At 50.7% G+C, this 27,928-nt stretch overlaps 2 long non-coding RNA genes across 2 annotated transcripts in view; both read left to right on the top strand.

Moving 5' to 3' along the window:
• Nucleotides 1-27,928, top strand: part of LOC144615898 (uncharacterized) — a 291,049-nt gene that overhangs the window by 157,387 nt on the left and 105,734 nt on the right. The window lies entirely within an intron of this gene.
• LOC144615897 (uncharacterized) lies at nt 20,708-26,555 on the top strand. The gene is made up of 4 exons (XR_013554584.2): nt 20,708-21,100; nt 24,739-24,868; nt 25,381-25,487; nt 26,069-26,555. It is a non-coding gene; the product is annotated as an uncharacterized LOC144615897 (long non-coding RNA).

The following is a 27,928-nucleotide window of genomic DNA, read 5'->3' as shown; positions in this document are numbered from 1 at the left end:
CTACATATCGAAAGAATTCTCAGTTCTCTTCAAGCTCGTAAACATTTCCAACAGCACAACGTCCTGACCTTTTTCCCGTGCCAAGCTGAAGTCACTTTTCTTTGAATAAGCTCAGATTTAGAAAGAGAAACACTTATCCAGGTGGCCTTTGGCGAGTGAATGTTGTGATGGGAATTCCCAGTCCTGGTGGTGCAGGAGGGCGGGGGTGAGGGCTGGTGGCTTGGGGCAGATGAGCCCCAGTGAGGCCCCTCCCCTCACACGAAGGTAGTGGTGGATGTCGCCAGGGAATCCAGAGCCTGGACTGGCCACTGTGCTGTCTGTACCATAAAAGCTGGAGATAGTGATCGATCAAATTCATTACCATCCATGGCTGCCAGCAGCCAGCGGGCCCGGCTGGCGAGTCTCTGACGAGTTTCGACGGTACCGCTGAGAATCCCGGGGAATGGAGTTCTGGTTGGCTGGGCGGGGCCTGCGGTGGGGAATCCCGGGGATGTCAAAGACAACGCTCTTGAGCTTGACCCCACTCCCTCAGGACGGCCTGGACCACCCTTCATGCAGCCAGAGCATCTTTGCGGCCTGCAGGTTACAGCTCTCTCGTGGCAACGTCCTAAATAGCTACAAGTTCAGACTCTGGAGTCAGAGCTGGGTTCAAGTCCTGCCATCCATAAGTGGCTGAATCTCTCCAAGTCTCCTTTTCTTCATCCCTAAAATGGGGGAGGTAGTGTGAGAACCCGCCTTAAAGTGTGATCTGATGATGAAATGCGCTGAAGCCCCTTAAACCCTCAGCGCCGATGAGCACTGAGTGGGAATCCCACACGCGGCAGCCCATGGGGCTCAGGTCAGAGTGGATCAGGGTCGTGGACCAGGGTGGTGACCTGGAAGCACGGAGAGATGGAAAAAACCACATTCCCAGAGGGGGAGGGGCACAGGGGGCAACCAGAAGGTGCACGTGGTGCCTGGGGAGGGACCCGGGAGGTGGGACTGAGCAGTGCTGGGCATCGCTGCGCCCCTGGGAGAGAAGCCTCATTAACTGCAAAGCTTCTGCTTCCCTGCGTGGAATTTACAAGTTTGGATCCTGAACTGAACTATTTGAGAAAACAGAACTGAGGCAAAGTCAGCACCAGCGGCCCGCCTCCCCTCAGCCTCCCTGCTAAATATACGCCAGAGAAAGGAGTTTCATAATTCATAGCCGTGGAGGAAAGATGGATCATTCAAAAGATCCCAGTTCTTCGGGACGACGGGCCGGCCCCGCCAGGCTGGAAGCAAGCCTCCCGCCAGGCCCGGCTGAGCCAAGGAATTCCAAGGAACGGCTGCCTCCTCCACCGTGCCCACCAAGTGCTCCGCCACCAGACGTGTGGTCAGATTGTCTGCACTCTGTAAACCCGCCCGTTTCTCTGCCCCTGGGTTTTTCCCTCCGGGTCTCAGTGAAGTGTTCCTCTTGGAAATCTGCAGCCCTTCCTTGGCATCATTAAGGAGAAGAATTTTTCCAGAGCTCTGTCAAAGATGTTGGCGTAGCTGGGTCGGGAGGGGAGGGTGATTTCAGGGAGAAGAACGAGGGGAGCTGCTGTGAGAGCCCCAGGGAGCGGACAGGGCTCCTGCCCCGGGCCACCCTGCCCAGGGCCCATGGGTCCTGAGCCAGGGTTGCCTGCTGTCCTGCTTTCATCTTTGGTCACGTGCTAAGCATCTCATTATCCGTCAGATCTCCTTCCCCACCCCCCACCTCTGGGCAAAGGAAGTGCTCAAAAGTCCCCCCTAAAGCTGAGGGGACAGGAGTTGAGGCCTCTGCGGTGGGCCTCTGCCGTCTCCCCTCCATTTCTCCTGGTCCCAGCCTCTCCCTACCTACACTGGAGAGAATGACCGGGAGGGAGAACTCCCTGTAGTCCACCCCAGCTATAGTTGTTGAGAGAAAACTCTGAGGCACTGAGCAAATACCACAGGGGCCGATGCCCCACCAGGCCTCTGGGGTCGTCCTGCCTCTTGGGGTCTTCAGGGCCTGGGTCCAGTCTTGGTGCGGACACCCCGTCTCAGACCCCGACACAGCATCTGCTGTCTCCACTGCCTACTTCCTCCCCTTGCGTGTTGATTTCCTGCCAAACCATTTCCCTCCTGGCTTCAAACTTTTGTCGGGAAAGAAATGAAATCAGCACTTGGAGACCTGGAAGGGGAAAAACAGCTGCTTTTAACAAAATGGGATGGGGGAGGGGAAGCAGAGCCACTGGATCTCGGTGGAAGAGCAAGAGTCTAGTGGGGGCACAAAGCTCGAAGCAGGAGGGGGCAAACTCAGATGCCCAGTGGTCCCAGTGGGCACCACCAGGGAGGCTCCTAATGGCGTCTTGGGCTTCATTCTTCATACACAGACACATCCTGTATCCATATTAGTCATCCTCGGGCCATGGATTTTCCTCCACTTCAGAGAGGTGGGCCAAAAAATACTTCATTCCTCTTAGCTCTCTGATGAGGAAAATCGTGCATATGTTTGGGACACAATAGAGAGTGGTGGGGACTGTGGCATCAAGGCTACCAGGTAAAATTGCTCAGGCTGGGCAGACTCTATGACACCCACCAATGGCAGCCATGTGGAGATGTGGGCCTCTGATACCAAATCTGACCTAGAGATCTGGATGTTTGTGTAAAAATAGCCTGCGATTCAAACGTTGGCAACTAATTCGGAAGAATTCAAGGCACTGGCGAGGCAGCATATCATGAAGCAGAATGAATCTGTGGGTGGAGCCTGGCCTGCAGGTCAGAGCTTGGGATCTCTGGGTTATGGGTGTGTACTTACACGTGGGGACCCCAGGCCGTGGCATCCTGGAGTGGGCAACATCAGCACTCCACCCTTCCCTCAGGTCTCCTTCTACCTATTTACGACCCTGGCCCTTCTCAGCTCTGAAGTGTGTACCCGGTGCTCCTCCTTGAAGGCTTCCCTCAGGCTACTGGAGCCTCCTTGCCAGACCTTGAGCCAGAGGTGCCTAGAATTTTCCATGCTCCTCCCACGCCTGCCCACCAACAGAGTTGAAGGACTAATGGCACCAAGAGGGTGGGAGTCCAGCTCTCCTCTCTTGGATCAAGATAACACTGATCAAGGAGCAGGCGGAAGCTACCCTTTGCAGGGCTTTGCCTGAGACCCTCCCTGGCTCGACCTCCTTCCTACTCTGACCTTCAGTTTCTCCTGAGAGAACTTCCTTAATAAATCGCAGGCACAGGAGCCCTGGCCCCAGGATCTATTCCAAAGGAACCACCCACCCCCCTCTCCACCCCCTCCCCCCCGCCACTCCCCCTCCTGTGGTGAAGAAAGAATACCTTTGCCAGGGGCTATTACAACAGTTTGAGAGGCTCAGAGGTCTTGGCTGTAAAAGGATATTGTCTTGTCTGAGAATTAACGTAGGAAGTTCAGCCCCTCCTACAGCCTCCCTGCTCTCCCACCCCACCCCTTCCTCTGCTTATCACTCTTTAGACTCGTGGTTGCTCCCAAACACCCCCCTCCCCCACCACAGAGCAACTGTGCAGATACTGTGTATCTGACCCTGCCCTAGGCCCAGGGTAAGATTTGACCAGTATCGGGCAGTTTGCATGGCCGCTGGGAAGAGGAACCCTGGCCACCAGTCACCTAGTGAAAGGAATTCCCAAGGAATGCTGCAGGGAGTGGTGCAGAGGCGATCCAGTTATCTGGAAGCTAGAAATTCTGGAACACAGATACCATCTAGACAACGTGCAGGCTTGGAGTACGAAGGAAGCCACTGAGAAAAAAAAGTTGGTCTGCAGATCGAAGGGAAAGGAAGCCAGAGCCCAGACGTGGTTTCTGTTGGTTGCAAACAAAAGCCTCCTGGTACTTCCCAGGAGGTGAAGGTAACCAACAGAGGGTGTTTTATCAAGCCAGTTACTTCTGTGGGCAACTGGGCAACCAAGGATAGAGATGCCCAACAGGAGAGGGTCACATGCCTCAGAGTTCACCTGACCAAGGGAGAGGGAGCGGGTATCTACCCACCAGCTCCTGCCAGCCACTGAGAAGCATTACTGTGATTTACTGCAACTCCAACTAGAATCATCTGGGAGGTTTTTGTTAAATGGTGATGCCCAGGTCCCCCCTCCACAGATCCTGAGTTAAGGGACTGGGGCTAGGGCCTTAGCTCTGAGACTGGTAAAATCTCCCAAGGGGATGAACTTGTGTAGTTCCAGAAGCCCTGCTCCAGCTGACCTCCCAGATTCCTCTGAGCCTACAAGTTTGGGGCCTCCCTGAACAAGTTCAGCTGAGGATGGAAACCCTGAGAAGGTCACCAGTGCAGCTGGAGATAAATCACTTGTTGGCTGGGGTTGCAGCTGGTGGTGGCTTGAGAAATGAGGTTTTTGGCCTTAACTCCTCTGTTCCTGCTCCCGTGACCATAACGAAGCCCGACCCGCAGATTTTCTTTGCAGAAAGAAAAAAAAAAAAATGTCAGGCATATTTTCCGAGGTTTAATTTCCTTCCAGTGTCCTGAAGAAACCTTCCTCAACCCCAGTCTCTGGTAATAACATCAAAGACTTTGAAACTGAGACCCAGTGTGACTCTGCTAAAGTAAATAAAACACGGGTCTTGGAGAAGCCAAACTTCTTCCAGGAAGGTGAAAGAGGGAAGCTTGTTGGGGGCGGGGCAGAATTCGGAGTTTAAAATTCGGGAAAAGAAGGGAAATACACTAGGGTTGCCAGATTTAGCAAATAAAAGCCCAGGATAACTAGTTCAGCTTGAATTTCGGATGAACAATGATTTTTTTAAATTTTTTTCTTACTGTATGGTGTGCCCCGTGCAATATTCGGGGCATACTTACATTAAATATTGCACGGGGGCATGCTTACACCAAAAATATTATTCATTGTCTATCTGAAATTCAAATTGAAGTGGGCACCCTGGGTTTTATTTGGCAACCCCAAAACTCACAAATAGACTGATCTCAACTGGCTAGGGCACCCTTAACTTCGATGTCTGAGTTAAACTGAGTATCTCTGTGCTTAACTATGTCTCTGGTCTCACCCGGGTGTCTCTGGCCTTCTATCTGTAGCAGTGAAAGAAGTTCCACCTACCTGTAGGTGGAGGGAAAGGTGCGGAAATAGCTGAAAAGCGATGGAAAGAAAGGAGGGCGTCCAAGTTGGGAGCGATGCTGCCAGCTTCCCTGTGCCTGCTCCCTCGCCCACCCCAGGTCTCCCCCCACACCACCTCGTGCTGCACAAGACTGAGAAGAGCTCCGTCCCTGTGCAGGGTGAGAATTTGCCTTCCTTCTGTAAGCCAAGAAATCGGGGAGCTGCAGCACCCCAGCCCTGCAGCGGTGGGAAGAGGGCTCAACCACTCCCCCCTCACGCCGCCCCCCTACCCTCAGGACCACCCCTTCTCCATGTCCCTGCCCCCTCCCACCCAGTGCCCTACACTTTCCCCCAGGGCTGCCTCCATCCACCCTTCTGTCTCCCCACCTCCTGTTGCCCGCCCCCCCCTTCCCCGCCCCAGATCGGAAGCTGGAGGCAGAGGAGTGGTTAGACGGGTGCGTGCCGTGCGGCGGCTCCCCTCTTCCAGGGGGACCCGGCTGCCGAGGGGCGGCGGGCAGGGCGCGGAGGGTGCAGCTGGAAACTCCAGCGGCTCAGCCTGCACCCGCGCGGCAGCCAAGGTCACGTTTACAGCCACGTCAAAGTGAGAAGAGCCCCGGCGGGGCTGCCAAGAACTGGGTGCGCTTCTGAGAGGCTGGCGTCGCGGGGACGTGGAAGGTGACCTAGCAGCGCTTGAAGCGGCACATCCTCGCGCCCAGACTTTCAGTCCCAGGAGCTGCCTGGAAGAAAATAATCCAGACCAAGAAAGAGGGATGTGTCCGGATATATTCACAGCAGCATAGGGAAAGGGTTCAAAAAAAAAAAAAAAAAAAAATCTTGGTACATCGGCACAATGGAATTTTTAAAAATTTCTTCCAACGTTCATTAAGTGCTCACTAGGCGACAGGTGCCCTGACAGCTACTAGGTAAACCGAGGTGGGTCTAAGTCGGTCCATCCCCTCACCCATTCTCCCCGGGTTCTCAGGCAAAATGATGGCACTTCGGAGCACGGACTCCCCAACCAGGTAACAGTGGGTTTGAACACGGGTGTGTCCCCTCATCTGTGGTGCCGCCTCGGGAAAGTGAGGAATCAATCAGGCAATGCACGTGAGGCCAGTGGCACGGTGCCTGGCAGGTCGCTAAAGCTCTCAACAGTTACAGCTGTTGTTGTTGCTGTTACTGCAGAAATGTGACCGGTGCCATAATAGAAGAATGTACAAACCATAATACAATCGTGGAGGAGGTCGTGCTAAGTCCTGTAATAAAAGAACACATAAGCTATTAGGGGTGCACAGACGAGAAGACGCTAAGTGCCACAAAAGAAGTATGTGCAAGCTCTGAGAACAGAGAATGTTGTGTCTCGTTCTGCCTGCAGACCCCCAAGGTGCTCACTTAGCTGGGTCTTGAAGGATGTGTAGAGGTTTGCTGGATGGACAAGAGGGGAAAAGGCATTCCAGGTAGGTGCAAACACACAGGTGGGCCAGGAGGGGAGGAGAGAAGGGGCAGGGTGAATTATAGGAAGGACTTCTTCTAAGTGTCTTGTGGAGAATCAGAGTAGTGTCCGGGATTGCCACTCTTTACTTCTGCACACTTGTCCTCAGTCACAGGCTGGCCCACATGCTGTGACCATCTAGACCTTGGCTTGGCACACTTAAGACCCCGCCAGGGGCACCCTCCAGTCGTGGTGAGGCCCGCATCCTTTTGGTGACCTCCTCAGTCCATGCGGGATGCTTTGAGGCCAATATCAAAAAGGAAGGTTCCAAGTCTTTACCTTTTTCTTCCTGCAATGATTCTCAGCCTATTACAAATTTGCCCATACCTGTCACAGCAACCTTGGAGCTCTTTATATCAAGAGATGCTGGGAGGAATAGGGGTGAGCCATTGTTATGTCCACTGATGCAAATCCAAGTGAAAAACTTCCCAAGTTCTTGAAAGAAGGGGCTGTGGTGACCATATTAATAATACAAGCTAACAAATATGATAGCTTCCTCTCCCTCAAGCACTTTGCATACACCATTGCTACAAAATACTGTTCCTGTCCACTCATTTTAGATAATGAAGCTGAGTGAAAGTGATTTGCTCAAGGCCACCCAGCTAGTAATGGTGAATCTGAGATTCAAACCCAGGGCCACCTTACTCCAGAACTCATGCTGGTACCACTGGGCCATGCGATTTAAGAAGCTAAATAAGCCTAGCGAGGGTTTGGATCAAGAGTACAGAGAAGGCACAGTTCCTGATGTCATCATGTGGGAAAGGGGTTAGCTGGTGAGGCTGTCACAAGCCCATAAGGGGCCACAGCCACAGACCTGTCACACATTGAGCATCATCCAAGCACCAGACACTGCCCTGTGTCATATCTGTATCACTTACAATTCCAGCACAAAACCAAAGCCTCACGAGGTGTTTAAACCAAGGGAATTTAATATAGGGGATTTATTTTGCAGCTTTGACTTGCTTAAGAGCCAAATGGGTGGCAAGGTGACCCAGAGGTTAGTAACAGCAGGACATTGTTGCTGCCACCACTAGGGCCATGACAGGAAGGGACAAAAGGAGAAGGTAGGGTTACTGGAGCCCATAGTTTGGGCCACCCGGAAGGAGATGTAGCCACTGCCAGGGACACCACCAGATTTCTAACCCTGACAACTACCCCTCAAGGTACTTACCTTCACCCCATTTTAGAGATGAAGAAGCAAAAAACTGACCCAAGCAGAATGAAGCAACTTTTAGGTCAGTGAAACCCTTGTTGAAACCCAGGTCGGTATGTCTGTCTTCATAGCTCAGGTCAAACCAGTCACCTTAGGAACTTTGCAAACCATGATGAATTCAACAACAAAAGATGGCAGTTTAGGAGCTTCCAAAGCCTTGACCAGTGTGTGGGTCAGGGATCAAGGGCACTGGGGTGACAGTGTCACTCATGTCTGCTTCCCCTTCTGCCCACCAAGTCCCAGTTGTAGCTGGACAGGAAAGTCGGATGAAGCCACAGCCAGGACTCTGGTGTTGGGACTAAGGGTGATTTTTATCTTCTTCTTCGTGCTCTTCTATATTTTCCAATTCCTCAAGGGACATGCACATCTTCATCAATGGAAAGGACAGAAAATCTTCAGACGACACCAAACTGGTAGCAGGCTCCAGTTGAAGCCTTAAAGGTAAAAAGTTTGGGGCAAAAGATGGTCATGGGAGGGCAGACTGCCCAGCACAGATGGCTTGTCACCATCCTGCAGCCTCCTCCCCTAGGAGGGGACAAAACCAGGAGCCAGTAACATGCCGCAGTCTAGACCGTTCTTCACAAACACACACACCACACTTACATATGTGACACACATAAATGTACATGCACGCACATGATCTTATATACACATGTGCATACATGCGTTTGCTCGCACATGCACACATAATACCCACACATGCATACACACACGTGTCCATGTACATATGCCAACCAGTAGTCTCTCGTATATCACACATGTACATGTATGCCCATCACACATGTATACACATCATACACCCATATGCTCATTCTGTTTCACTTTTAAACTGTGGTTGGCAAAATTTTCCCGGCACAACCATCTCACAAGGCTTCTCAGGATTCTTCCAAGCAGCTCCTGGTGACACGTCCCAGGAGTGGGGATGCCTTCACATTTCAGGCCCAGAACAGGTGCAATCTCAAGGATGGGCTCCAGAGAGCACTTCCCTCCGTGACCACGGCTGGAGGCTCTGCCTGTGCCCTTGAGCGTGGAGCAGCCCATCAGGACCTGGGTGCTCACACCCAGAAGGGCTGCCCTCGACCCCCGGCTTCCTAGGCAGCCCCACACTCTAAGGAGTGGCTAAAGTTTGAAGAGTCCACACTTGCCCGGGAGAAGCCTATGAGGCCAGACCCACCTGGGTCTACAGAAAGACCCTACGAGTCAGAACGCATGGGTCAAGGGTTTCAGTTTGCTCATCTGTAGTGGAAAGGGCTTCTCAGCTCTGACGCCCCAACACGACATGCTCCTTGGGTGCTTCATCACGGGCTTGTAGCTCATGCTACAGGCTGGGCCTCCTGACTTACAGGCAGTGGGAGAGGGATTTAATTCAGAGGATGGAGCACACCCAAAGCTGCAGCTGCCATTATGTATTCCCCAGGCTCCCACAGTCACTGCCACTATAAATATGTATGTAGCTTACTCCACCAGAAAGCCCAGATGGCCTGGGGGCAGGACAGGGGGTGGGGAATCCCCCAAACAGGGCATTTACCCCTTCTGGCACCCCACAGGTTAACCACCACCAAGTGGCTTGCCAAAAACATCTGCCCACATGTTTCCTGGATGAAATATTGAGCGGCAAAGGGCCCAGGACGGGAAGGGACAGCTGCAAGGTAAGGGCCTCCAGGGTGATCTAGAACAGGAAGAGGGTGGTAGGCATTGCACCTGCAGGTGTTGGGACAGGGTCCCATGTGTGAGTCATGGGCCTGAAGCTCCTGAGCACCAAGGTGAGGGACCCACTCAGGGCGGGCTAAGATGCTCCTCTGTAGCAAGGTAACCTTCCAAAGGGGATTCCGGAGCAAAGATTGAATTTAGAAGTTTTGGTCCTTTAGACAAAGACCTTGTCCATTACGTTACAGGATGAGTGAGGACAGGAAATCAGCTTGAAATGACCTGAACTTGGCATCCCCTAGAAGTGGAGAATGAACCCCCTACAGTCTAAGGAGTAAGGAGTGGGCTCTGAGAGCCATGCTGGTTCTCCAAGGCCACGTTCCTCCCCACAGGGTAAAGAATCGGTGAGGCCAAGAGGACACGTACAGCTGGATGATCTCACATACCTCCTTCTCCTCAGGGAGCATCTGTAGGCCTGAGGAGTGGAATGTCTGCAAGATGTTTACCATGGTAGCTGCAGTAGTCAGGGTCCACTAGGAAAACAGAGCCCAGGCCAAGGGGTTTAATCATGAATTAATACAGAGGTGCCTGAGTGGCTCAGTCAGTTAAGTGTCCAACTCTTGATTTTGGCTCAGGTCATGATCTCACGTTTCATGGGTTCGAGTCTCTCATTGGGCTCTGAGCTGACAGTGTGGAGCCTGCTTGGGATTCTGTCTCCCTCTCTCTGTGTACCTCCCCTGCTTGTTCTCTCTCCCAAAATGAATTAAAATAAACTTTTTAAAAAAGTGAATTAACACAAGAAAGGAGTTACAGGAGTGTCAGGTCAGGGTGGCTCAGTGAGTTGAGCCCCAGATTCGATTTTGGCTCAGATCATGATCTCCCAGGTTCATGGGATTGAGCCCCACATAGTGCGGAGCCTGCTTGGGATTCTCTCTCTCCCTCTTTCTCTGCCTCTCCCCTCTCTCCAAAATAAATAAATAAACTTAAAAAAAAAAAAAAGGGTGTGTGGGGGGAGAGTTACAAAAGTGACAAAAGAGCTGAAAACCTAAACAGGGAAGGGCAAAGCAACCCAGAGATTAGAAGTAGCAAGAAAATGCTACTTTCCCAGGGCTCAAGGGACAAAGGAAGGGAGGGGATTATCAGAGGCTGGAACCATGACCTGCAGGAGCTGGAACCATGTCCAGCAGGAGCTAGAACTGTGGAGAAAACACAGCCATTACTGGAGACACCCCCAGAAGCAGAGAGGGCTGAAGGGAGCTTTACCCCTCTCCCATCTTCCGACCACCAGTATCTCACCAGGACCTCCCATTGGCTGAACCTACAGGACATTGGGGTGCAAGGGAGCCTGGGAAATGTAGTCCACAGGGCCAGGCTTCTGCAACACAGAGCAGGAAAAGATAAGGAATGGATAGAGTGGCATATGGGAAAATGACAGGCTCTACTGCCTTCATTTTATGATGGGGGTGAAAAAGTCTCTCAGGCCTTACTCGAGGGCAGGAGATTGCCTCAGCTGACATCTTTGAGTCTCTTTTGAGCCATACAGCAACAGAGAGGGTAAGCAGGAAGGAGAATTGGAAGTCACTCAATCTGTGGCCTGGAGAACAAGGATATATGGACTCCTAACACTTGACGTTCCTTGCACAGTGGTTCTTGAATGGCCCTGCCATCAGGGCTGAAACTCTAGCTCCACATCAGCAGGAGTGGATAGCCAGTATTTGGGGCAAATAACGGCAGCAGTTGCTCTTGATGAAGAATCTATTAGTCTAGGTGCTAAGCTTCATGCCATAGGTGGATTATTTTGTTTAATTCTTTTTTTTTTATTAATGCTTTTTCTTTCTTTATTTCTTTTGAGAGAAAAAGAGCAGGGGAGGGGCAGAGAGAGAGAGACAGAGAATCCCAAGCAGGCTCCATGCTGCCAGCACAGAACCTAATGTGTGTTCAAATGCGCAAACCGTGAGATCATAACCTAAGCTGAAATCAAGAGTTGGACGCTTAACCGACCGAGCCACCCAGGCACCCCTCCTTTTATTCTTTTAACAACCCTTTAAGATAAGCAACAAGGGTGTCCCCATAAAACGCTGAAAAAAATTATAGAAAAAAAATGTGTCCCAGGTGTCCACGAATAACTGAACAAAGTCAAAGTCCTGAAACTGAAAAACGAGAACATCCCAGAAGTTCTGAGTATGCAGTGTGGCTGCTTGAGACCAAATGAGACCTTCAGGTCGACATAGTTTTTTATTAAGTACAAAGAAAAAACTTAACTTCTGGGTATGTTCTTTTTTTCTTCTTTCTTTCTTTAAAAAAAAAATTTTTTTTCATGGTTATTTATTTTTGAGAGAGACAGAGACAGAATGTGAATGGGTTGGGTCAGAGAGAGGGAGACACAGAATCTGAAGCAGGCTCCAGGCTCCGAGCACAGAGCCCGACCTGGGGCTCGAACTCACAAGTTGTGAGTTCATGACCTGAGCTGAAGTTGGTTGCTCAACCAACTGAGCCACCCAGGCGCTCCATGGGTATGTTCTATACAATAAAGCATCCGTTGTCACTCTATATGTTTTCATTGAATAGTTAGTTAATATTGAATGTGATTCACCATTGGAAAAGTTTCACATGACATAATATAAAATATGGAGAAGGAAATGGAAAATATGGAGGAAGAAATGGAAGATCGGAGACAGGTAGAGTAACCTGCCCAGGGTCACACAGCTTGTCAGTGAGAGACATCATATCCCTCGGCGGAGTGATTGCTAATTAACTCTCTACCTATCATTGACATTTCCCCACCTGACCAGTCAGGTTCAAAGCTCCTGCTCCCTGAGCTGAGGTGGGTGGGGAAGGGGGACGATGTTGGATGTGTATGTTCTGGCAGCATCCTGAGCCAGATACAAACTGGGAGAGTGTGGTGACATCAACGCGCTCACGTCAGCACAAGAAGTATGCCGTGTGCTAACAAAACAGGGTGAGTATATACCTCCGGTGGTATAGTGAACAGTCAACTGTCAGAAACCTCTCCAGCTCTCCCTGGCTTTTCCCTTTAAACCAAGAAAAAGACCACCTCCTAAAGGAACCGTGGAGCTCTCCAGTCTCCCTGGTTATACACAGGCCCAAGGTCACACAGCTGGGGAGAGGAAAACCACAGAACGCCACCGCACACAGCTGCAAATCTGTTTCAGGGCCTGCTTCCTCTCTCTTTCTCCAGAAAGCCTCTTTGCTACTACCGAGTTTTGACAGTCAAACCTAGAGGGCCCAGAGGGCAAGGTCTGGTTCTTCACATACTCCTTCGTAGGTTACAAGCAAGCTTTTACTTGTGAACTGAAAGTTTTCAGTTTAAAAAAGAAATCGATTAAGTTTTAAGACCTGGCTCTCTCCCTCCTCCCCACTCCAAATATGTGGATTTCTTCTTTTTCCACCTCCCCCAAAATATGTTTATATTCTATGGCCAGAAGACAGGAATTTGCGAGTGTCCCCATCCCTGGTGAGACATTTCCTGGGAAGGGCAGTGAAGTCTTCACTGCTCAGGGGGAAAAGGGCAGCTCCAGCAGTGGGGCTGCATGGGCCAGGCAAAGTCAAAGCGGAGAAGGGCTCATCCCAGTTGGGGTCTGCGGTCTCCTACTGTAGGCCTCTTTTCGGGCTCTCCCATCAGGGAGCTGTGGGACTCCTTCCCACAGCCTATAGGAATAGGCTGTGTTAGGGGAGGATTAATACTATTAATACTTTGCCACAACTCAGGTACCGCAGTGGTCAGTGGTGCTGATACCTAGAGTTCTGGCTCATAGCTAATGAGCTGTAGGGGACAGGAGACTAATTCTACCTCATTCAGAGATGGACAATCCAGCTGAGAGCTAAGCTACTTCTACTTTAAAAAAATTTTTTTTTAATTTTATTTTTTATTTTTTTAAAATTACATCCAAATTAGTCAGCATATAGTGAAGCCATGATTTCAGGAGTAGATTCCTTAGGGCCCCTTACCAATTTAACCCATCCCCCCTCCCACAACCCCTCCAGCAACCCTCAGTTTGTTCTCCAAACTGAGAACATGAGTCTCTTCTGTTTTGTCCCCCTCCCTGTTTTTCTATTATTGTTGTTTCCCTTCCCTTATGTTCATCTGTTTTATCTCCTAAAGTCCTTATATGAGTGAAGTCATATGATTTTTGTCTTTCTCTGACTGACTAATTTCACTTAGCATAATACCCTCCAGTTCCATCCATGTAGTTGCAAATGGCAAGATTTCATTCTTTTGATTGCCGAGTAATACTCCATTGTGTATATATACCACATCTTCTTTATCCATTCATCCACCGATGGACATTTGGGCTCTTTCCATGCTTTGGCTATTGTTGATAGTTCTGCTATAAACATGGGGGTGCATGTGTCCCTTCAAAACAGCACAGCTGTATCCTGTGGATAAATGCCTAGTAGTGCAATTGCTGGGTCGTAGGGTAGTTCTATTTTTAGTTTTTTGAGGAACCTCCATACTGTTTTCCAGAGTGGCTACACCTGCCTACATTGCCACCAACAATGCAAAAGAGATCCTCTTTCTCCGCATCCTTGCCAGCATCTGTTGTTGCCTAAGTTGTTAATGTTAGCCACTCTGACAGGTGTGAGGTGGTATCTCATTGTGGTTTTGATTTGTATTTCCCTGATGATGAGTGATGTTGAGCATTTTTTCATGTGTCGGTTGGCCATCTGGGTGTCTTCCTTGAAGAAGTGTCTATTCATGTCTTTTGCCCATTTCTTCACTGGATTATTTGTTTTTTGGTTGTTGAGTTTGATAAGTTCTTTATAGATTTTGGATACTAATCCTTTATCTGATATGTCATTTGCAAATGTCTTCTCCCATTCTGTTGGTTGCCTTTTAGTTTTGCTGATTGTTTCCTTCGCTGTGCAGAAGGTTTTTATTTTGATGAGGTCCCAGTAGTTCATTTTTGCTTTTGTTTTTCTACTTTTTAAAAATTTTTAATGTTTATTTTATTTTTGAGAGAGAGAGAGAGAGAGAGAGAGCACAAACAGGGGAGGGATAGAGAAAGAGGGAGACACAGAATCCGAAGCAGGCTCCAGGCTCTGAGCTGTCAGCACAGAGCCCAGTGCAGGGCTCGAACCCACAAACTGTGAGATCATGACCTGAGCCGAAGTCAGATGCTTAAGCGACTTAGCCACCCAGGTGCCCCGAGCCAAGCTACTTCTGAACGCAAGCATGGTGTTCTGTTGGTTAGCTTTTGGTGGATAACAAACCACTCCAAAGCTTAGTGGTTTAAAACAACAACCATTATTCAGCTCATGAGTCTGCAGTTTAGCCATCTAGGCTGGGCTCAGCTGGCTGACACCTTTGGTCTCAGCTGGGCTTGTTCCTACACCTTTGGCCAGCTGCTGGGTTTGCTGAGCCTGGCTGATCAAGGATGGTTTGGCTGAGATGGTGGGTCTCTGCTCCATGTGACCTCTCGACTGCTCAGCAGAATAGCCTGGGCTTTATATGTGCTGGCTGGCAGGATCCCAAGACAAGAGAGGAGGTACTCAAGGCCTCTTGAGACCCAAGCTTAGAATCGTCGAAGTCATTTTCACCATATTCCAGTGGCTAAGTCAAGTCACAAGGATAGGCCTGAATCAAGGGTTAAGAAACTAGTGCTAGCTCTTGATGGTAGAAACTGCAAGGTCACATTGCAAAGGGGCCAAGATATAGGGAGGAGAGAAGGACTGTTACCTTGTTCACAAGTGATCCTCCCCCCAGGAATTCATTCTACATTCTTTTGGAACAGAGTAGGTGCTCCAGAAGAAAGCAAAACAAAACAAAACAAAAACAAAACATGTACTGAATAGAACAGTCCATCCAAGCAAGGATTCTGTGGCATCAGCCTTGGGTGCACCTGCTGAGTGCAAGCCTTAAGTTTCGGCAGTGGGGCACCCTCCAGCAGTGGTGAGCTCATACCCATGAAGACTGGTTCACCACAGCCAACTGCTAGATATTTAGAAACATGAGCCCATTGTGAAACAATCATAGCTTGAAGTTGGCCATAATGGGAGTATTTCGACAGCACAGGAATAGGTACGCCCCACAAATCGGAGCACTATTCCTCCCAGGGAGCTGCCATATCTACACCAAACAAACCCACTCTCTTCCGATCTCATGAGTCAGGTGGGTGGATACGCAGCAAAGGAGGATTAGAACACACGAGTCAGCATGCCATGAGTGCCGTACAGGAAGCAAACTGAGAGGCTGGGGGCTTGGAGCGAAAGGGACTCAGAGTCCCCCGGGGAGGTGGAGACTAGGTTTGGCTTCAGCCAAGCCCTGCTCTCGGCTTCTCTCTGTCTGGCCTAGGAAGTGAGGTCTCTCTTCTTCCCGGGCTTGGTGGGTGGGAAGGCTGTGGTGGGGACAAGGCCCTAAGGGCCCGGCCTTGTGGAGTTTGGTTCTACGTGGGCAGCTGTGCTGAACCTTGATCACTTCAGTCTAGTTTGTCAGAGGTAGCCATTTCAAACAAAGCGTCCGTGGGGACACCTGGCCCCAGCCTCCAGCCTCTAGTCTGCCCACCTTCACCCACAGCCTATGCCCCCGTGAGAGGACTAGACCAGACACATCTGTCTGGAAAGGACTCTTTGGGAAACAGTCCCATCTCCTCGAGGGTCAAGGGGTAAGGCAGTCTGGTTGAGACAAGGCCCCGGTACAAGCAGGGAGCAGGTTGGGGTGAGAGGTCTGCTGCGTCAGCGATCCAAGCAAATATTTGGCAGATCGATGCTCAAGGTTGACCTTGACAGTTCACCACCTGGGATGTCAGAAAGTGGCTTCCAGAGACTCTCCCCCACACTTCCCTTCACCACGGTCTTCGCCGCCTTCAGGGACAGGCTTCTCTGGCGTGGGCCAGGGGCTCGCCCACCATCCCCGCCCCGAGCCTAGCGCGCCCTGCTTTGCCCACCTAACCCTGGTAGTCCCAGGACCAGTCATCTCCCCCAGCGCCAGCGGCCAGAAGAGGTAAGCATCTGGTGCCAGGCTGTGTCCTTCCCAGTGAAAGGCCCACTCACCTGCTCTCCCCTAAGCTGCCCAGCCACACAGCCCTGACTGTCCTCCTTCTGGTGAGGACGTCCCTCTCCCAGGCCCCCCCACCCCCGAGGGAAAGAGACTTGGAGGGAGCTGGACCCACATCCCCACTGCAGCTGGAGAGGGTGTCCTGCGCTTCCTCAGAAAGCTGCTGAGTGTTGCCTGGAGCCCAGAGCCAAGAGCGCAGCACTGCCTCTCAGAGCGCTTTGTTCCACTTACTGGAGGGCTAAAAATACACTGCGCTGCCAAAGGCAGCCCTCCAGAGCCCAGAGGAGCCGGCAGTGGGGACTAGGTATCCTGGCACCTGGCACAATTAGAAGGAGAAACACAGGCGCTCCTTCAGCGCAGAATCCGCTGGTCCCCTGACCCCCACCCCCGCGCTCCCTTTGTCTCCAAGACTCTCCCTTCCGTTTCTTCTTCTTGGACATGTGGGCTTCCCTGCACCCCTGCTCCACCCCTCCTTCCTTTCTCTTTCCCCAGCCTGGACCACCTTCATCCCTGGTCGGAGCCCGGGGCTGCCTACCTGACTGTGCTTTTACACGTGTCAAAACAGCAGCTCTCCTGCAAAATACCCCAGAAGCTTCAAATTCCTCTAGCAAAGCCACAATTAGCAGGAAGGCTTAAAATGAAAATCTCCTTAGCAGGCGATAACCAGGTGGCTTAAATTCAAGAAACATGTATTGACACCAGGCTTCAATTGGTCTTAATCTTCCCAGGACCTCGAGCCTCTTTGAGAATTGAGTGGAAGCAATGGGCCCAGAAAAATTGCTTAATAAGCAGCATTCTTGAAGCAATTTTAGGGGATGTATGCATGGCACAGGCCCTATCCAGGACCACCACCCCCCAACACACATCCCCAAGTGAGGAACCCTTGAATGACTGGAAGCCAGGCACTGAGCTAGACCCTGAGCTGGAAAGAGAAGAGAGGGGACTGACATGCAGGCATATAGCAGCCAACCCCGTGCTTGTTGAGAGGCAAGATTGGGGAGTGGGGAGGAGGGCCAGGGTGTCACAAGAGTGTGAAGGAGAAGAGGGTACGTCTGAAGGGGGTTTTGAAGGACAAACAAGATTTTTCCAGAGAGAAAATGTAGGATTAGAGATTTGTGGACAGAATTTGTGTTCTCAGCAGGGCATGCAAAGGAAAACGTGTCTGAAAGCTGGGACGGCCTGAGGACTGGTATAGGCTATGCAGGGCGAGTGTATCGGTTTTCTGTGGCTGTGTAACAAACCACCACACATTCGGAGGCTTAAGACAACACACACTAATTATCCTACAGTGGGTCAGGAGCGAGCACAGCTCTGCTGGGTTCTTTGCTCACTAGCTGCAAAAGGTGTCAGCTGGGGCTGTGATCCCATCTGAAGCTTAATGAGGGGAAAAATGTGCTTCCCAGTTTATGCAGGCGGTTGGCAGAATTCATTTCCCTGCAAGTGCAGGACTGAGAGTGTCAGCTTCCTCCTGACCGGAGGCTGGAGGCTGCCTTCAGCAACTTGAGGCCTCCTGCAGTTTCCAGAGGCTGCCCCCGGTTCCTCAACCCCATAGCCCAGTTCACAGCATGGCTCTTGGCTTTTTCAAGGCCAGCGGGAGAATTTCTCTCGATAAAGTCAGCTAAGACAGACTCCTCTATAACATAACCTACTGAAGGCAGTGACACCCCCCTCGCCTTTGCTACATTCTATTGGCTAGCGGCAAGTCACAGGTTCTACGGGCACTTAAGGGGAGAAGATTATACAGGGAGGAACAGAAAGAGTGCAGAGCATGGGGCCATCTTAGAATTCTGCCTATGACAGTATGACTTAGCTGGAAAGAGGGTTGGAGTCCAATGGTGAAGCTCCTTGCAGACTATAGTTAGAAGTAAGAACTTTATTCTGTGAGCTGTAGGAAGCCACTGAAAGGGGTAGAGAAGGAGGGGTAAGAGCAGAGAGGCAAAGAGGCCACTGCCCTTTTGGAAGGTAATTGCCATGCTTCAGGGGAAAAGAATGAGGGGCTGTGGCCATGGGGATAAAGAAGAAAGACCCAATATCCACCTGGCTGGCTCTCATTTCCTTATGGTTTCTATTCAAATGTCACCTGACTGGTAAGGCTGTCCCTGTCTACCTAACATAAAAGAACTATCTTCCCTCCTCCTCCCACCCCTCGCCTAGCTCTGTTGTGTCACAGCATCTACCACCATTTGTCTATGAACCTGTTTGTTGTCTTTCTCTCCCTTGTAGATTCTAAGACTCTGTTGGACTTACTGCTATATCTCCAGCCACTAGAATAGTGCCTGGGGTATAGCGCATACTCAATTAGTATTTCCTAACTAAAAGAATGAATGAATGAACAGGGGCAGCCGGGTGGCTCGGTTGGTTGAACATCCGGTTCTTGATTTGGGCTCAGGTCATGATGTCAAGGTTCGTGGGATCAAGCCCCATGTTGGGCTCTGTGCTGACAGCGTGAAGCCTGCTTAGGATTCTTTCCTTCTCTCTCTCTCTCTCTCTGCCCCTCCCCCAGCTTGTGTTCTCCCCCCCACCCCTTCAAAATAAATAAACTTGAAAAAAAAAAAGGGATGAATGAACAAACAAATGAATGTGTCCAAGGGATCTTCTGGGAATAGAGTTGCTAACCTGTTGGTACCAGAAGAAGGATGCATTTGTGATGCTTTAAGAGTTCCACCTTGCCAGACTGGGTGGTGGCACTCGGTGACATGGGAATGAATAGCCCCAAATGAGAAGGAGACACTGAGTTTAACTTTGGTCTAGGGGACCCCAGGTGGTTGTGAGGTCAGGCAGGTTGGGATATGGGGTGGAAAGTTGGAAATGTGAGATTCAGAGCTCGTGAGGGTAGGTAGGAAACAAGAGAAATAGGGTCTGTAGTCAGTGGTAATAGTGGATAGAAGAAGCAATGGGGTTAAATGAGAGAAGAGAACCAACTAGGAAGAAGGGGTCAGACTGAGAGGTAGGAGAAGATGTGGGGGTGCCACAAGGAGAATTCCAAGAAGGAAGGCAGGTCACGTTCACAGAGGCCGAGCGAACAAGATGAAAACTGACAGGATTTGGTGATGACCACATGAGAGCAATCTCAGAGGGGTGCAGTTTCCAGGTCAATGGGAGGCTGAGGAGGGTCAATCGCTCCTTCAAGAAGGAGCATGGGGGTAATTCAGAGAGTGCATTTGATGGTGAGGAAGGGGGGAGGAAGAGGAGAAAAAAGGGATGGGTACAAGAATGGATGGAGGATATTCTGGGATGGACAAAAGTTGCTGGCCTAAAAGCTCAGACTTAGCAAACTCACCCTGAATATTCTATTCCCTGCTTTGCCCCAACTCTCCCATCAGCAGGAGAGGGGGCAGGCACAAGAGGAGCTGCGGAAGGAAGAGACTTGGGAAGAGAACACATTTGGGACTCTTGAACCTGCCCCCAACCTTGGGCTTGTCCCAACTGTTGAGAGAAGCTTTAAAGGGAAGGCTAAGTGGGAACTAAGGCAGCTGGGAGGGCTTCTGGATGGTGCACAGAGCACCCCACTCTCCCCTTTTCTCTAAGACTGGAACTCAGTGCAGCCTTGTCGTAGATGGCATTTTCCAAAAACAGCTGCAGCACTGTCTCCCACCACACATGCTCGTCTCCAGGGTGGCTTTGACGCTCTCTCCTTGAGAGGTGGGGTCTGTATCCCTTCACCTTGAACCCGGTGGGCCTTTATGACCTCTCAACTAGTAGAGTCAGGCAGAAATGAGGTTGGGTGACCTCATCCTCACGGTTGGGCCTCACAGTTGAACAGGGCCACGCGACTCTCCCAGGTTTCTCTCTCTTGGGACACGTGTCTTTGAAGCCCTGAGCCACGGTATAATACATCCAGTTATCCTAAAGCCACCACAAAGAGGTACCCCCAGCCCAGCCTCAGCTGAGCTCTCAGGCCACACTTCTCACTATGATGACTCTTGACTGTGGTCTGTCTTGTTCTCTGGAGGGTTTCAAAAGACGCTGCCCCATCACTTCTGCTGTGCATTCTCTAGGAAAGCTGGCTTTATCACCCCATATACACCGTGCCCAAGACCCAGAGTAAGCAATAAGCAAGCTGGCTCCTGGAGTATCCACCCTGAGAAGGTCCTGGTGGTGGTGGGCACAGGTCACCTGCCCAGCTCCCAGATCCCCAACCACTCCACTCCAGGAAACATGGAAAATCCAGAAACCATCCCAGCCCCAGCTGTACTCCAGGAAGAAGCTGGGCAGGCAGCCCAGAATTACACAAAATGGACTTTGGGCTGATTGCCCAAGCTGGACTAACGCCTCCACCTTCTTAGAAAGGGCACTCTTGCTGGAACCAAGGCCACAGCTTGTCACGAAAGCCAGACGTTGGCAGAACGGGACTGATGGGGCAGGAAGGGCCCCTTGGGGTAGACGAGGCACATCCCTGATGCCTCCCCCAGTCTGCCAGTCAGGGGAGGGGAAGGAGACCCTCAGGTGCACAGAACACAGATAATCCACATTGTTACAGGCCGCCCGGCTGCTTCTGAGAATGGACTTTAAGGTATTTGGGACTCATCCTCCACAACCTTGCCCTCAGCAGTGACATAGTTTGGAAGTGTAACGAGATGGTGCTCCTCAAGGCAAAACTGAGAAGTCAGAACCAGGAAAGAATGACTTCATATCCTGTACTCGTGTTAGAATACATGTAACCTATACCTCTGCAGCATTTAAGGTAGGATTTGACTGATTATGTAAATCGCTTTATTCTCAATTATCCATTTGTCAATATCTATTCATGGAGCATCTACTATGTGTCAAGCACCATAAGAAAAAGACATCTTTTCATAAATAAATAGGTGTGTGGATAGGCAAAGGACACCTCTAGAACAGTGGTTCTCAACCAGGGTCCCCAGGGATATTTGTCAATGCCTGTGGACATTTTTGACATTTGTAGGCAGAAGCCAGGGTCGCTGCTAAATATCCTACAATGCGCAGGACAGCCCCCACTGAACAGAGGATCATTTGGTCTGTACTGACCTTCTCACTGAGTGCATGTAATACCTATTTTTTTTCAAAGAATAACTGTGCCTCAGGTTGGCCCTAAGTATTTGCTGGTCTTCTCCGGACTATAGAGAGAGAAACTTGAAGAGGAGGGCAAACCAAGGACTGCACAATACCTGGTGCCTATAGCCAGTGAGCCCATCTAGCCTCCTCTAAACCAGGGTTTCTCAGCATCAGCACCACTGACATTATAAACCAGATCATTTTGTCTTGTGGGAGCTGTCCTGCGCACTGTAGAATGTTTAGCAACTTCTACCCTGGCTTCTACCTACTAGATGCCAGTGGTGCCCTCCCCCCTCCACCCCCGTCATGGCAAATAAAAATATTTCCTGATATTTCCAAATGTTCCATGGGGGCAAACTCACCCCTGGTTGGGAACCACTGTGCTAGAACCACCCTGTGCAAATGCAAATACAAAGAAGTTTCCATTCACCGACCTCTCGAACTTACAGTCCAGCTGAATCCTCAACTCGACAAATAACCACACAAACAGGCCCAAGGACATAAAGAGAGCAGACGGTATGCAGAGCAAAGGGTTGGGAGGATGCAAGCTGCCTGTGGGAAGGGCTGCTCACAGATCTCTGGGGGTGGAAAGGGGCCTCAGGGCTCCTCTGAACCAGAGGAGGAAATAGGGCAGGAGGCAATGCGGCCAAAGTCACACAGTGAATGATGGCCAGGTGAAGCTGAGATGACTCTATCCCCTGTAGCATCCCACGATGTCCCTGGGGGATTTTCCTTGTTCTTCACTCGCTGGCTCCGTGGGTAGCCCGGAGTCTCCTGGTACGCTCCGCTCGAAAGTGATCACTATGATGGCACATAACCAGTATCATGTGTTTGGGGTATTCACGCTGTCTTTCTAGATAAGCAATATCTCAGCTGTTCTCAGCTGCATAGCAGCAAGCTCCCATGGGAACCAGCTTGTTTGTGGACCCACAGAGGTGTCTCCCGGGGCGGGGGGGGAGGATTGCGCCAGCAGCTGGCTGGAGCAGACCCAGGAAATGTCCTCCGTCACTGTGGCTGTGGCCCCTTCTGTAGCCACACGCAGCTGAGACCTAGGGAACCCCAGTTTGTGACAAAACTCTCTGACTTCTCCACAGAAGAGAGCAGCAGAGAGGAATGGCATGAGAAGCAAAATCCACCTTGTTTCAACTTCTTGTAAAAGGCAGATCAGGGGGCACCTGGGTGGCTCAGTCGGTTGAGCATCTGACTTTGGCTCGGGTCATGATCTCACGGTTCGTGGGTTCGAGTCCCGCGTGGGGCTCTGTGCTGACAGCTCGGACTGGAGCCTGCTTTGGATGCTGTGTCTCCCTCTCTCTCCTCCCCTCCACTTGCATGCTCTCTCTCTCTCTCTCTCTCTCAAAAATAAATAAACATAAAAAAGCAGGTCAGGTTGAGCCTGGCCTTGGGCAATGAAATCAACAAAACCCATTCGTCTCTTCTTTCCTTCTGGTGTGAAAAGCTGGTTGCCTTCCCATAGTTAAAAACCCAGGCTTTGGAGCCCGACTGCCTGGCTTTGTAACCCCATTCTCCTACTTCCTGGTTGTGTGATCTCAGACAAACTACTTAACCTCTCTGAGCCTGAGTAACTGCACTGATACAATAGACGTAATGACAATGACCTCTTCATAGTAACATTATAGTCAGCTGAGATAAAAACGTGTGATGTTCTTAGCACGTTGGCCATCTCATGGTAGCTATGAGGGACATGATTTCTGCTGCTATTATTTTATTATTAATCATAAATATAATAATAAGTACCTTACCATGGCTTGTGAGCTGATACGTAGAGCCTAATACTAATTTTCACAAATGAATTCCAGTTTGGGGTCAAAAGCGTTGAAAAACTAATGTGAAATTTCTTATCATTCCTCCAACATTCCATATTGGAAAATAAAAGGGTCTTTTAAAAACATCCGAATGGTGCTGTAGCTTGTCTGAACAGCTAAGACATGATGGCCCTATTCTTGGTTTCGGCTCTTTTCCAGCTGTAGTGTTTTTCTCATTGATCAGAGAGAAATCCCCAAGGTCTGGCAAAGGAAGCTTTTAATTGCTCTGGATGGACCGATTTCTGGCATAGCTGCTCAAGCATATAATTGAGTAAGAGAGAGAGAGAGAATGAATCACTTTAGATTATTTTGAGATAAATATACAGTCAGACCTCCCCGTTTCTGACCAGACCCCAGAACCGGGCCCAGCTCTCACAAGCTCTGGGGAACAAGAACACAAAGCAGGAAGTGCATTCTCCTGATCTTTAACAAAATAATAATGGGTGAGAGTAACCATCGCTATCCTTTATCATTTGTGCTTGCCGTAGGTTGGATTTCCCCAGGAGCGGCCCCTGACACAAGCATTCCAGTCAATCTAGTTTATCTGGAGGGAATCTGGGAAGCTCTGGGCAGGGAATGGGAAAGTGACATAGAGAACGCAAGTCAGACAGGAGAGGATATGCTATGAAACAGGTGACCACCGGGGCACTTGGTGCTTAATCCCCATGGGAACTGTGGGGGGCGGTGCAGAACTCTCGCTTTGAACATCCTCTCCTTCAAGGGATGAGGGAGCTGTGGGATTTATACCCCAAGTCCCCTTAGTCCTTGGGTGAGGGCTGCTCCTGGAAGGTGTTTATTCTGGCCATCACCAGTGCAGGCAGCCAGAGGAAGCCCCCCCCCCCCACCCCCCCCGCCGGGGAAGAGTCACAAGGAGTATCAGGGCCTTCTGGAAAGGGGGTGCTGCCAAGGACAATAAAAGACAATCCCCACATACCATGATCCCCCCATTTCCCCACTCAAAATATCCAAAGGCGTTATGACCTGGTTGATATGTAATCTTTTTAAAAGTAGATGAAATATATTTCTAACGATTGATTGATTATTTACAGTACATGCCTACAATCACATGTGTGATAATATGTTAACTTAGTGCTCTCTTCACCCTGGGCCCCTGACTCCATATCTTGCCAGGTCTTCCAACTCATCTTGGTGCTCAGGGTCCTCATCATCATCAAAGCCACCTTCTGAGTCATTGGAGTGTCTGAGTGCATCTTCTACCCTCCCCTCTCAGTTCTGGCGATACAGCATTTTTGGAATCTGGAGAATGCTTTGGGTGGCATTTTCATCCCAAGCCGGGAGAGCCTCTTTGCATAACATTGGGGCAGCTGTTGTTCCATTCATCCCAGAGGTGTCAGTGTGCTATCTCCATAAAGTAACCACTGATGGTGGCTTTCTTACTGTCCTTGTTTACACTCCCTTTACAAAGCTATGACGCCACACCCTTGGGGACCGGGTCTTACCTGCTTTTTATCAATTTCTTCAGATGACCTTAGTGAGCGGCCAGAGTGACCACCAAGAGGGGTTGTTTCAGGTGACGTGTCTCACCCAAATAGCACCTGTCTGTTCACAATAAAGTAACGGAGAACACCCCACGCCAGGAAAGATTGTGCAAGGTAATTTTTGAAAATAAAGAACTTCCTGGGACACCCGGCTGGCTCAGTCAGTTAAGTGTCCGACTCTTGATCTCCACTCAGGTCTTGATCTTGGAGTTATGAGTTCAAGTCCTGTGTTGGGCTCCATGCTGGGGGTGGAGCCTTCTAAGAAAAGAGGGCAAAAGCGAAAAGGAAAGGGAAAGGGAAGGGAAGGGAAGGGAAGGGAAGGGAAGGGAAGGAAAGGGAAAGGGGAGAGGAGAGGAGAGGAGAGGAGAGGAGAGGAGAGGGGAGGGGAGGGGAGGGGAGGGGAGGGGAGGGGAGGGGAGAAGGGAAGGGAAGAGGAGAAGGGAAGGGAAGGGAAGGGAAGGGAAGGGAAGGGAAGGGAGAAGAGCTTCTTATCCCAGGGATCATCTGGGGAGTAGGGAACTTCATGGTGTATCCAAAATAGTGGTCCTGATGGTTATACACATAAACTCATCTAATCTTCACAACCACCCCACCAGGTAGACTCTCGTGTCATTCTCATGTCACAGATGGAGACACTGAGGCCTTGAGTGGTTCAGAGAGCAGTGAAGTGACAGCCGTGGATGTGGACGCAGCAGGTGCATGCTCTCCCCATCACCACACTGCCAGCTGACAGGTGAGCATAGCCATGTCCACATGGGTACCTGGTAGACTCCCTTACCCATCAAGAAACCCTGGGGGAGGGGAGGGATGCCTGGGTGGCTCGGTCGGTTGAGCATCTGACTTCGGCTCAGGTCATGATCTCACAGTTCATGGGTTCAAGCCCGGCATCGGGCTCTGTGCTGACAGCTCAGAACCTGGAGCCTGCTTTGGATGCTGTGTCTCCCTCTCTCTCTGCCCCTCCCCTGCTCATGCTTTCGCTCACTCTCTCTCTAAAAAATAAATAAACTTTAAAAAGAGAAGAAAACCTGGGGGCAGGGGGGAGCTTCAGCTGACCCAGCAGTGTAGCGGGGTCCTCTCTCTCCTGCCCCTGGTCTTCCCGAGCTAGGGAAGCAAGAGACAACCTCCAGCACTCCAGCTGAAAACCTCTGTGAGGAAACACAAAGATCGTTTTCTGTATGCAGGGATCTGGGGCTCCTTCCAAAAATGAGGCCCAAGACCATTTCAGATGGGCAAGCAAGCGTCTGCAAGCGTTTTAAAAAAAGGACAAAACAGAAAAACCTCAACTCCCCGTTTCCTTTCTCTCTTGCTGGTCAGTCAGTCACACTTGGGGTATTTGCTGACTGACCGAGCAGAACTGGAGAGGACAGTAAGGAAGAGGAGGAATTCAGCATGGTGTCCTAGGAAGACTGACGGCCTTGGAGCCACACAGGGCTGAGTTCAATACACTTCCCCCCTCCCCCCCCCCCCCCCCGCCTCAGCCAACGGCCCTGTGAATACTACCCTGCCACACACTGTGGAAAATTAAAGGATGGTAGAGAAAGAGAATCATCACCTAATGCAAAGAGACAGAAAGACAAAAACACGTAAAACCACAATAATCGGGGCACCTGGGTGGCTCAGTTGGTTGAGCATCTGACTCTTGATTTCGTCTCAGCTCATGATCTCATGGTTTGTGGGATCAAGCCCCAAGTCAGCCTCCACACTGACCATGGAGCCTTCTTGGGATTCTCTGTCTCCCACTGTCTCTGCCCCTCCCCCACCAATAAATAAATAAACTTTAAAAAAAAAACCCACACAGTAATCATAATAGCCCTGCATGCACTTTATGTGTACACTGTGTTTGGGACAGGCCTTCTTGTCATCAGCATTTTACAGATGAAGAAACTGAGTCTCTGGGACATGAAGGAATTTTCCCAAAGTCACATTGAAAAGGCAGTGGGGCGATTTGAACCCAAGTGTCACTGGAAGCAGAAGAGAGAAGGGAGGGATGGTGAGGGCCCTGGGGGGCTGCATGGCATAGACTGGGTCCCTCGAGTTGGGGGTGGGGAGGTGCCTGGATGGAGAAAAGAAAGTCATTTCGGCAGTGATGGGGAGCCAGACACCTGGCTTCCTGCCCTTGCCCAAGCAGGGGCCTCTCTGCCAAACCCCAAGAGCGTCCCTTGGGTGACAGATGGTATGCTTGTCTGCCAGAACTCTTCCTCCTCACCACACTGGAGAGCAGTCCGGTCCAGGCTGGGCACCAACAGCCGGGTCACGTGGAGGAGAGCCCTCGTCTCACCAGGCCTGGGGGTCGAGGGTGCCCGCTGGCCACATTTGCGCCCCTGGGTCCCAGGTAGAATCTCCCACCTTCTGGAAACCAAGATGTGAGATGAGCTAAGAGCAAGAAACCAGAGAGGAAGAACAGCGCCCCAGTAAAGAAAAGACAGGGGCCCGTTCTCCCCCAAAGAGCCTGTGAGAGGAGGCATCTTGGAGCCACAGGCTGCTGAATTCCCATGCAAAGCCGTGGACATCCCAGTGGACCTGGAGGTCTCACTGGAAGGCCGCCCTTGGCCTTGCTCTCACATCTCTTCACAGCTGTGATATGCAGAGTTCTCAAGGGCAGGGTTTCAATTTTGCAAATGGACCTTCAGAAAATTGTTCCTCCCGGCTCCCTGCAGCCAGCCACGTCAGCAAAACATACCCCTGAAGAGCCGTCTGCTGCCAGCAAAGCCAGGAAGCGGCCCAGAAGCCGACTCGGGATGCTCTGTTTTAAATTAGCCGACGGCCGTGCCCTCCCACTGGTGACAGTAACCAGATTTGGGGGTAAGCAGGACTGCCCCGTTTTATGAACATCTGAAGGACAGTCCCCAAACCATACCATGACACTCGGACCATCTTCCAGGCCACACGGCACCTCCAGCTCCTGCGGCTCAGTGTCCTCGGGAGGAAAATGAGAGGATCACGCGAGGTGGCTTCTGTGACCCTGTCCAGTTTGGACAGTCTCTAATTCCAGTGTTTCCCTCTGCCTCTTCGGTAATGTCTCTATGAGATCTGTTGGGCCAGGCCCCTTGGAGATCCCCTCACTATCTAAAAAAAGGAACACGTGTACTTTGTGGTAATGGCACTAATGGAACTCACAATGTGATTTCAAGTAGACATTTGTCATTCTTTGGCAGCCGTTTTCCTATTTGGGGG

This window comes from Panthera onca, chromosome A3 (assembly GCF_046562875.1).
Source record: "Panthera onca isolate mPanOnc1 chromosome A3, mPanOnc1 haplotype 2, whole genome shotgun sequence".
In the NCBI taxonomy this organism is placed as follows: Eukaryota; Metazoa; Chordata; class Mammalia; order Carnivora; family Felidae; genus Panthera; species Panthera onca.
The sequence above is the reverse complement of the archived record's forward strand: the minus strand, read 5'-3'. Positions and strand labels throughout refer to the sequence as shown.